Genomic DNA, 7,631 nt, shown 5'->3' with positions numbered 1-7,631 from the left:
GTGTAAACACTGTGTAAACAGCCCTTACCGTTCCACCAACATTTGGGGACCGGTGCCTCTTTTTATCGGAGCCGTTCCCTGATATTTCTCGTATAAACTGTCAAAAATTATTGGACCGGTTCTTGTTTCTATCCGAGCCGTTCCTCCTTTTCTGTCGTGTAAACGCGCCTAAAAAAGTTTCAAATTGTGGCATCATGAGAGCGACACGTGAATAATGACAGGTTCTTCAAAATCCGCTGTTTTGATTGGCTATCAAGAAATCGGAGCGAGGGGTGAATGCGGGGGAGTGTGGAGGGGTTGATTCGATTCTGATGAGTTGTTCTTTACAGCCAAGATGGTGTTTGTTGTTCTCTCCTTTTTCCTTGAGCGCGTTTCTACCGATTGGCTGAAATTTGCTGTCATTTCCAATTCACTTTGCGTTTTGTAATTGGCGAAATCGTGTATTTTTGTACCAAAAGAAAAGTTAAAGGTAAGTGGTACTTTTTGTATCGCGCGAACATACGGTGAAACGGTTGCCTGAGTTTGAAAGCTAAAATGATTGCCTTAGTTTTAATGGTTTCACCTTTGTGTTTATATCTTAGATGTCTTCAGTACCCATAAGCAAAGCTTACATCTCAAAGCTGTCGAAATCGGGCACAAACAGCTCAAAGTCGACCCTGATGCAGATGGTTCGTCTCCAAACAGTAGAAATAGAAGACGTAAACAAACATGGTGGACAATCGACCGCCGAGAAAAGAAGAAACGCAGATTTAAAGAACGACTGCAAGGTTTCCGTGAGGTGGGACATCGACAGCATACATGTTCACGTCGAACGAAAAGCATGATAAAAGTAAGCATACGTGTGTAATCGCGTCAGCTGTGCTAGGCAAGATCTCGCAAAGCCGTAGGGGAAGCCATTTTTTCTTGTTTGGCTTTGCTTTTGTAAAGACGTAAAAGCTGCCCTTGTGTGTTTTTCACGGCTATCTGGTTCAACTTATCTTCCATTGTTTAAATTCTCTACGTATGTGTCTGAGGTACGGTATGGGTATGAAGGAATTTTCCTCGGGCGCTTTTTGGGATGCGGAAAATATCGCTGGATCAGTCAGTGCCAACCACTTCAGTCGATATCGACTGATCAAGGGCCGATACCGATACCTAAAACTCGATATCATCGATACTCAGGTTTCCTCGTAAAATGTCAATACTTATGGGAAATATTGGCCATTTCGATCCCGTTTGATTCACGTGACCACTCACTTGAATATTTGAGGGCTTTTTTAGTGCCAAAAACCAATATTATAATAATTTCATCGGGCATTGCGGCATATTTTGCGGGCTAAAATGAAGAATTCAGCGGGCTAAATAGCCCGCTGCTCTGAGCCAATATGAAAGAAGAAAATAACATAGCCAACCAATCAGAACTGGAAGCCATTCAACTGTTCTCGCTGTTTTTTTGTTTGTTTGACTAGAAACGCAAAGAGATTGTTTTGAGCTACAAAATCGATGGAAAACCGGCCTAACGAAGGAGCAAATTCTCAGTCGTCTGGGCTAGATTAAGAGGACTTTAATACAGAAACTCGTGTGCGATGGTGGAAATAATGCCTGTAGTAGCTCCACGGCCGGAGGCGAGGTGAATGTAACTTGTCTTCTTTGAGCAAAACCAGCTCAGTTAAGCAATTACACAATTAATTTTAACAGTCGTAAGAGACTATTTCTTCGCTGTTTACAAAATTCTGCTATTTTCCTTTTGAAACCTTAGAAGCAAAGATTCTTTTGACAAAATTTTGCGGTGTTCTGCTAAAGTTTTAAGTTTTTTGACAACGAGTGCTTTTGGGAATAAAATAAACGCCGACGCGTTAAAACACTGCAAAAGTTATCTCCCTTCAATCAAATTAAAAACTCCACTTTTAATAGACTTGTGCCACTGGAGCGATATACACTGGACTTAAACGAGAACATGAACATGATTTTCTATTGGAAAAAGCAACCAGAGCTTAGATCAGATACATACAATAGTATGTATCTAGTCCATATTATTAAACCATATTAATGAAATTGTGTTTTGTTGTGCATAGTAGGAGTAGGCTTTTTGTTTTGTTTTGTTGTTGTTCAGAGCCTTGGCACAGTAAGGTATTACTAACAGTGATATGTCTCTAATTTGTAAGTAGAGTGGACTGTGACTAAACATACCGTACAATAAAAGTTGAAAATATTAAGGTTTCTTCCATGTAAATTTTCTGCTGCTTGAACAGAGAATCACAAAAATTATTTCCCAGCAGAAATTTCGGTCATCTTGAACCGCAAAAATTTGTTCCCATAAACCACCAAAAATCGCCAATCTGCAAAATAAAACTCCCACAAACTTTCGTGCTATGCGTTAACTGTAGGGATTTTACAGCAAATTCATACTCATTTTGCTCATTTTTCAAATAGTACTTATAACTGGAGTTTGATAATAAATGCAATGTATACTATACTAAGTTAGAATCTGCAATAAATTACATGTATCTGTATTTAATAATGCACAACGTACTTATAAATCCGTACCCCTGATGGAAGGGTCTTTTTCCTTCCCCGGAATTTCCAGTTCCTTCTGTAGGGGGTGGCCCGGTACAAATTCTTTTCGGAACCAAACCGTTTAAACTAATTTAATGATGTATAGGGTTCTTCAGCACTCAGATGACTAGCCCTCTACGCATACATCCTTTGGGCTCATCACGCATTCCTCTTTGACAGAGTTCATGTTGGAGGATTGTGTGACAAGCTCAAAGAGCGTCTTGCAGGAGGTCATCAGATGGCAACATTTAATTTTCACTAAACACTATTTTATTTTTATTTTTTTAGGATTAAATGACCTTTTTCCAGACAAATATGTTTAATGATACTTGAAACTACACTTCGAGGCTCAAGACAAACTCTTGTTATCCTGACCACAGTCACAGTTGTGGCTTATGACTGTTAACTTTTTGTACGTATTGTGATGCCATCAGTCACTGACAATTGAGTGTCATCTGAAGAAATCATTCTGAATATGGAAAGGCTGCAAACAGGATCATAATATTTTTACTGAGGTATTTTACCAGTATGCTGTTTGGTTTTCTTGAAAGCTCACGACCTGTGCAGTTCTGCAATATATACTATGGTAGATGAAAGAAAACAAAATCTCCACCAAGAAACAGCTGATGGATGTTGCTGTAATGTGCACCTTCAATCCTTATGATAATGATGATGACAAAGAAGACGACGACGATGATGATGATGAAACTTTATTGAATGCACCCTAATTTATTGAGTAGTTGGATGTTAAGTATCTCTGTTAATTGGGTGCACTGTTAACTATATTTAACATTATTAAAGATTTCAATATTTATGCATAAAATTTAATGTAGTAGTCAGGTGAAGCCCGTAATCGTAAAGTTTTAAAAATCCTGAATCATTAAGTCTTTATTTAGTGCAGTGAAGATTTAAAAATAAAATCCTTTAATATAATCCAGAAAGAAATCCTACAAGAATTGTTCTGAAATTAAGCCTCCCAAACTTTGCGGTTTGCAAATTAAAACTTCAATGACATGCAACAGTTTGACCATTAGGGCAGGTTTCAACTGAGTGCCGTAAAACCGATTAAACCAAAGTAATTACTCTGACTAATCACAATTATAATTATTTACATAAACAACACAAATATGAATTCAAAGCTGCAAATACATGTACAGCTGTAACCTGCCCCAAGCGTGGGAAAACACATGCCACCAGCACACAGTTGGTTTTGGTTTGGCTTCCCATTGGTTGGTTGAGAAGAAAGTGGCATGTGTTTTGTTAACCAATCAGAGCATAGTAATGCAAAGCCGAAGGAAATGCAAATCACTTTTGACACTCAGCCTGAAAACTAGTGGTAAAATTGTGTGATGTTGAGGCTGATACATGTATACTACCAGCCTTTTTAAGCAGTGATCTTTTCTGCCAGGATGGGAGAATTGTAAGATGTTTCATATGTAGGTTTTACTCACAAAATTTGATAAATTCAAGGCTACTGCCTAAACAGGAGCCTGGTGGCCTGGGACACCCAAGAAAATGGGTCGGCCTAAATTTTTTGCAGCAGCACCTAACACTTCACATGTTGGGCTCCTAACTTCTCGGCTTTTGGCCTTGTGGGCTCCTTAAAATTTTCTTAGGCAACAGCCTTGAAATTGATCTAGTGCTAGTCACTTTTTTGTTAATGTCAATTTCAATCAATTTGGCAAGGAAGACCATAGTGGGTATATATAAGAATATCGTAAATTATTGTTTTACAGTGTGTTTTCTTTTATTGTTTACAAAATTTGTTTTTGGTGTAAAAATTCAAAAAAAACAATATTTGAAACCACAATATTTCCCCTCAGAGGATGCAAACTACTGTTTAAATATTAAATATTATAATAGTATTTAAAATGTCAAATTAGTTTAATTATTTACCAAAAATTATCCACAAAGTAAATTCTAAAGGTGACAGGTAAGAAAATGTATTTCTATTTATCCGTTAAGGACCCCCAAACAAAAATTTGTGCCATGAAGAACTACCCAAGAAGCATCATGAAGCAGGACCGCCTGAACAACTGCCCACTGATGCATTGTCACAAATCGATTACGGACACACTAGACACTGTAAAGATTGCAAAGAGGTTAGCTTGTGCCAACGAACAACACAAAGGGCATTTTGGAAAATTTGAGCAGGGGTATGCACATGGCTGAGTGAAAGAGATTACTATGCTCTGTTGCTTAAACTTTGAAGATTGCAGCACTGTTACTGACAATTCCTTTTGAGATAATGAACGCAAAACTTGCTCTTCCTCGTCCCAGCACCAATTTATAATGGTGCAGTTTAGTGAAATAGCTTACCAAATGAGTTGCAACTGATGGAACTTTCTGATCTTTCCTTTCTGGCTGAAGAACTTACAGTATTTCTAAGTTACATGAAACAGCCAGCAGGGAATGTTCTCACTGAGTGAATCAGCCATATTTTCAACTAGGATCACTGTAATGACTTAATTTACATCAAAGGAACAAAGTATATTTTACACTTATAACTTATTTCTAAGAATTTTATTTTATTGTTATACTTTTACATATACTTTAAAAGTTATTTGGATAATATAGACTAATATAGACTGATGTACTGATGAAAATCCATGTTTAAATAAAGTTAACAGAAAATTATGTGTTCCCATTCTTTACAGGGTCTAGGTCTAGGGTGTGTGTGTGTATTTTTTTTTTGGGGGGGGGGGGGTGGGGGCATGACGTTCTAGACGCAAAATTTTCACTCAGATCCAGCCACATGACACAAAAAATGGGATCTCCCACTACTAAATAACCATAAAATTCTAAATCAAATATAATATCTTTTAAAAACCAGTAATCTCAGATCTCAGATGATGTTGGCTTATGCCAACTGAAATCACCCCTCCCTGGTTCCGGTGATGGTTAGGGGATTTGGCATATACCCTAGAGAAAAGCCGTCAGTTGAATGTCATGTTCCTAGGTTTTCGTCTATACCCTGTGACAGGAATCTAGTTTAAAGAACCCTACTCCCCAGACAGTATAAAATTACATTGGAACAATTTATAAAACCAGAAGAACAAAAATGCCCCCTTTCAGTGTTTCGCACTTTGGTTGTCTTCGTACGGCCAATGAAATACTTTCAGCGGGACTTTAGAATGTCGTGGACCTTGCGCAAGAAAGTGCAAAGCTAGGAACAGAGCGCGGAAAGTGCTTGCCCAGCATGCAGAGAAGGGACCAGGTGACAATGGAATAAACCGCGGCATTTTATCGGATCGCCTTAACGAGACAGGGATACTCAGATGGATACTCGTATAACTAGGTGTCACCATGAAACTGTGTGAAGAAGCACAAAACTGTACCTCCCGATTACAATGGATGAAGTGCAGCTTGGTAGATCAGTATCATAACTACAGACCGGTATTTCGACAAGACGAACGAGTCTTCCACAAGACATGAGTATAAGTACAGGAGCTTTAGTGACTACACTCTTTTTTTTTCTGCTTTTTTGTAACAACGTCCAATTTTTGAGGCTGACTCTGAACGTTCTTATTTTTTTGCAATTGGAGCCTGAAAACCGGCGTTTTTAAGATGTTCTTAACGGTTACCTGTTATAGTATTTCTATCTGTAGAGTGTATTGTTAGCACGTGTCAAGTTCGAGCCCGAGTCAAGTTCGAGCCCGAGTCAAGTTCGAGTCAGGATCCAACTTTTATCTTTCTTTCTTTTTACTTTTGTTTCGTTTTTGTCTTGATATCTTTGTTTGTGATGCAGATTCTTGACTGCATAATGATGTGCCAACTGCTGCAGCTGCTGTGCGAGGCATTTTAAAAACATGAACGAGACTTTAAATAATGTGTTAAGTCAACAGACCAGCACCAGCACGCCGGGGCGCGATGGGCAACCTTTGCCAGTATGAATGTAGATGTCGATGTAGATGTAGACCAGGACGCAGAAAAGAATCCCATTATTTTCTGCGCTCTGATTTAGACTGTAGAGATATTTTCCTTGTGTATGCACTGTTTTTGCAGGGGAATTCGCAGATGCATGATTTCACAAGTTAACACGTAACACGTAGCCTGAGTATCAGGCTCCCCCCTCCCCTTAAGAAGGCCTGATACTCAGGTTATAAGGGATGCTGTATCAGTCTTTCTATAGTGGCAGCGAATCACAGCGGTAATGGCTCCAACAATCGATAACGAAAAATGTTGCAAATCTGAAAGTTAATTTTTCCATTTATCACTAGCACATCATTAAATATAGAAGGGAATAACAACCAGAAGACATAAAAGGAAGAAAAAAAAAAAGAGAGAAAAATAAAAGTTGGATCCTGACTCGAACTTGGCTCGTGACTCGAACGTGAATCGGGCTCGAACTTGGCTCGTGCTATGAGTAAACTCCCATCTGTTCGGACGTGACCAAGACAGGTATCAAACAGCAATATGTGCCCTAACTAGTGGTACTGTTGTTTATAACATGGAGTATATGATAAGTGCCCGGGGGGGGGGGGGGGAGGGTGAGGCTCCCACGTAAAAATGACGGGGATGATCTTCAGAAATTTTGAAAAGAACCACTAAAAGGTACCAGAATTCTGTTTTGTGAGCGTGGCCCGAACAATTTTTTACTACCAAAATCAGTTGACTTACTTCCAATCACATGTTTCGGCTTAATACCCTAAAAGGTACCACCCTACCTCTGACGGAAGTCATTTTATAATTCTATCTAGCAACTTAAGGGGTACCAAACCACGAAATTTAACACGTAAAAGGTACGACGATCACCTCCGTCACTTATATATGGGAGTCCCCCCAGGGATAAGTGAATGACGTGGTGTTATGTGAAAGTGCGATAACACACATACAGGTTCCAAATACATCTTGTATTGCTGAGGTTTGAAAACAGATCGGCTCACTAGATCGATCATGCCAGTAAAGAAGCCAATATAAGAACAGAAGGTTGTGTAGTTATTTTCTCCGTCTCCTCTCTCTTCTTTCTCGTTTCTTCTCCCTTTTCAGGCCCGTAGCAGGGGGAGGGGCAGAGGGGGCTTAAGCCCCCCCCCCCAGAATTTTTGGAAGTTACAAAACAATTTGCCAAAAAATAAATAATTAAACCAAATTAATGT

General features: G+C 39.0%; 1 long non-coding RNA gene across 2 annotated transcripts; it reads left to right on the top strand.

Moving 5' to 3' along the window:
- Nucleotides 1–281: 281 nt before the first annotated feature.
- On the top strand, nt 282–5,172 carry LOC146460525 (uncharacterized). 2 transcript variants are annotated; one of them, XR_014857608.1, is made up of 4 exons: nt 282–469; nt 582–829; nt 2,824–4,468; nt 4,555–5,172. It is a non-coding gene; the product is annotated as an uncharacterized LOC146460525 (long non-coding RNA). The 2 variants fall into 2 exon arrangements; XR_014857607.1 differs by lacking the exon at nt 4,555–5,172 and having other exon boundaries at nt 283–469; nt 582–778; nt 2,824–3,358.
- The last annotated feature ends 2,459 nt before the right edge of the window (nt 5,173–7,631 follow it).

Source organism: Pavona decussata, unplaced genomic scaffold, assembly GCF_977016875.1.
Source record: "Pavona decussata unplaced genomic scaffold, jaPavDecu1.1 SCAFFOLD_211, whole genome shotgun sequence".
NCBI classification, from domain to species: domain Eukaryota; kingdom Metazoa; phylum Cnidaria; class Anthozoa; order Scleractinia; family Agariciidae; genus Pavona; species Pavona decussata.
This window is presented reverse-complemented; position numbering and strand designations above follow the sequence as displayed.